The following is a 3,360-nucleotide window of genomic DNA, read 5'->3' as shown; positions in this document are numbered from 1 at the left end:
TAATAGTGAAGTAATCTGCTTAGTAGATTTGCAGACAAAGGCCAAATTAGTGAGCTTGCTGCTTGAACGCACAATCCTAATACCCTGGTAGGAATTTAGCCTAGATAAAAAGGGCATTTGCACTCCATGAGCACTAAATGAATTTCTCCATTCACTTAATAGAGGACACTGACCTTGAGTGGACCTCATCTGTTGACACAGTTTGGGATTTTTGAAGGGGAAAGCGAGGGCAGGTTTATTTTATTTCCTCTGAAATGGCATCTAAAATGGAAGTCTGCAGCTAAATGTAGGGTTGAACTGAAAACACATTCCACATAGAACTGAGGTTGCATTCAGGCAGGGGTGCGCTAATATTTTAGCAGCCATGCCTGTTGGTCACCTTACCCACTGTGTTGCTTGGCACCAAAAATATTTTTTGTGTTACAGAAATATTCAATCAAGTATTCTAAAGGTTCCAAGTCGGAATATGAGATCGGACACTTAGTCTTGGTTATAACTTATTTTGTTTACCAAAAAGTTAGCTAAAGGCTTTGCACTGTTGCCTACACTGACAATTAAGGATTTTTATTTTCAGCAGTTGGTAATCTATAGACCATAGAATGAAAATGAGACGCTTGTTTCTTATTAACATTACTAGAAACATCAATAACTTTCTCGCCACACACTGGGTAAGGTGGCAATAAACAAAACAAGAAATGAGTGTGAATATTTAATGAAGTTCATGAAAATGTTGATAGTGTTCGTAGGCCAATACATTTCATTTGTTTTGGTGGCGACCACATTTAACCCAGACAGGCTGTCTGAATTTCCTGTTCCATGCTGGCCATCAAAGATTTCTCTCTCTTTGTGTTGTTGTAGGGTCAGTTTTAAACAGGGTTTATTTATTGAGTGAATTTAACATTTTACACATTTTCTTTTGTTGTTTTCTAATCATACCAAAATGGTTAGCTTCAGAGAGTTTGCATTGCAGTTCATTTGAGATTAACTATTTTTGTGTGTGAATGTACTAACTTAATTTTAAGAGACACTGTACAGATAACTGATTATTTTTTCCTTTATATGCTGATATTTACTTTTTGTAAATGCTTTGACTTGAAATGTAGAGCGCTGTGTAAAGGGAGCCAGCGTTTGGCTTGTAGATGTGACTTTGTAAATGTACTCATCCACTGCTAAAAGAGATGCTGCGTCAATGTGTGCGGCCAGCAGAGATGGAGGATGTAAATACTGTAAGAAATACTGTGAAAAGCTTACTGTACAGTGATCCTTCACACCTCTGTAGGAGTGGCAAGAAGAATTATTTAACAGTTGTCAGTAAATATTTCCATAAAAATGTACAAAATGTTTTAAAAAAAAAAGTGTTGTTACTTTTGATTTGTTTGTCCTGGGAATCCATGAAACTACCGATATATGACTTTCCTGCTGTTGGTGCTCCAGTTTCCTCCCCTGTATGTGTCTGTCTGTCAGCTAACCCCTTGCCTTGGCCCTAACAGGAGGAAGGAAGGCAAAAACTTACGTTGGAGGACATCCTGCCTGGCACACGCTATAGTGATGACTTCCAAAATCTTAGGTGCAGAACTTGTCATGTCTCTGATTTCATATCTGCCTTTTTCTAGCCACACTCACATCATCACCTTGGTATATTTAATAGATTTCAATCAAAATAGAGTTACCTATCATTGAAGAATCAAACCACCAGTTCAAATGACAGTATCTGAAATGACAGTTGTATACCATCAGAATCTTTACAGGGAGAAGTTCAAGGCTTGTACCAAACTTGAGAATTTTTCAAAACTTTAAATAGACAAATTACTCATCAAAGACCATCAAAAGCTATTTTCTCAATTACTGTATCTGAGCAATGGGATTATACAGGAATGCTCTTTTTGCTGCCAAAAAAAGAATTCTGGTTGTCTCATCTAAGAGATTTATGTCAGTGATGTCACACATTTCCATGCACCAATCAGGATTTTAGCAGTATTTGATGGCTGTGGGACATTGCGTTGTTGCCGGGCTAATGTCAGTCAAATCTGAACAAACCATACCCACACAATCATAATGAAGCTGGTGCACTATGGTGCAGTTCTTAGCAATTTATTTAATTTGTTAGAAAACCCTCAAAAACTTAGAAATTAAAATAATAAAATTGAAACATAGCTTCAGATCAAATTTATTTCTAAAAACTTGATGGGTTGTAGAACTCATGTAATTGGAGGAGACTGATGACCTATGCTAATGGATCATTAGAAATTTGGGATTCCAAGACCCTTTATTAATGTCATACTAACATTTACACCCACAAACTCAATGACTTACTGTGCTTAAAGTGTAGAACTCCAAGCACTTATTGATTTACCAACATTTATAACTGGAATATTTCTGAATAGAAACACTGTATAGAAACTGTGCCATTACTTAAGCAATAGACTGTGTTTTAATCACTCAGAACGGGAACTACTTAATTTAAAAATGTAACAATAACAGCTACTATCATCTACAGCTGGTCAAACTATATGTTAGGTTAATGGTTGTACCACGATAAGTCTACAGTTGTAAAATTTAATGTGAAGAGTGTACACGGATTTCAGACCTGTCCTGTAGATCTTTCTTGAGGATAAGTGCTCAAACAGTCCATTAGACTGTTTAGAGTAACCTAAGGGGTAACCTTAGACAACAAGCAAAGTGATGGAGGAGGATTTTTCACAATATGGAAACCCAAAAGTTGTTCTTAAGAGCTTATAAGTGATCCATAAATTATCAGTGGATGATTTAGAGCTAATTCCAGCTCTTTGAGGCCTTTCATCTTCAAGTGTTGATTCAGTGCTTGGGTTGTAAAATTACTAACTACCTAAATCTCTTCACACTTTTCACAGTATTTTTCACAGTATTTCAAGCACCACACAGAGTCCATTAAAACTGCTTCCACTTTTTCATGGCAGATGGTTGAACTTGTCACAGCAGGAAAAGCACAGATTTAACTAATGACAGCTGTGTTCCATTTAGGTGTGTCTGTTCCAGTGGGACATCATGCACACTACCAGTGACGTCTGATTGGGATGCAGTCTCAGCGTCATTAGTTACAGCTGTATTAAAATAAGCACTTCTCAAGGTCTCCTGTTAAGTTTCTTATTGGCTGACATATAAAGGAAAAACACAATATGGAAGAATATACTGTCATGCTGTTATAATGTGTACATCTTGGCATGAGCTGAAAATAGCTGAGGTGGTGTGTTACCCTGGGAACATCCTTTGGGATAGCTGAATTATGGAGCAAAGTAATTACTGACCCAACTAGGGCCTGTGGGAAGAGACACAACTTTGAGATGCATCCATGTACTTATTAAAAAAACATACCAAACACAA

Source organism: Lates calcarifer, linkage group LG12 (assembly GCF_001640805.2).
Source record: "Lates calcarifer isolate ASB-BC8 linkage group LG12, TLL_Latcal_v3, whole genome shotgun sequence".
Lineage (NCBI taxonomy): Eukaryota > Metazoa > Chordata > Actinopteri > Centropomidae > Lates > Lates calcarifer.
Note: the sequence above shows the minus strand (reverse complement) of the source record.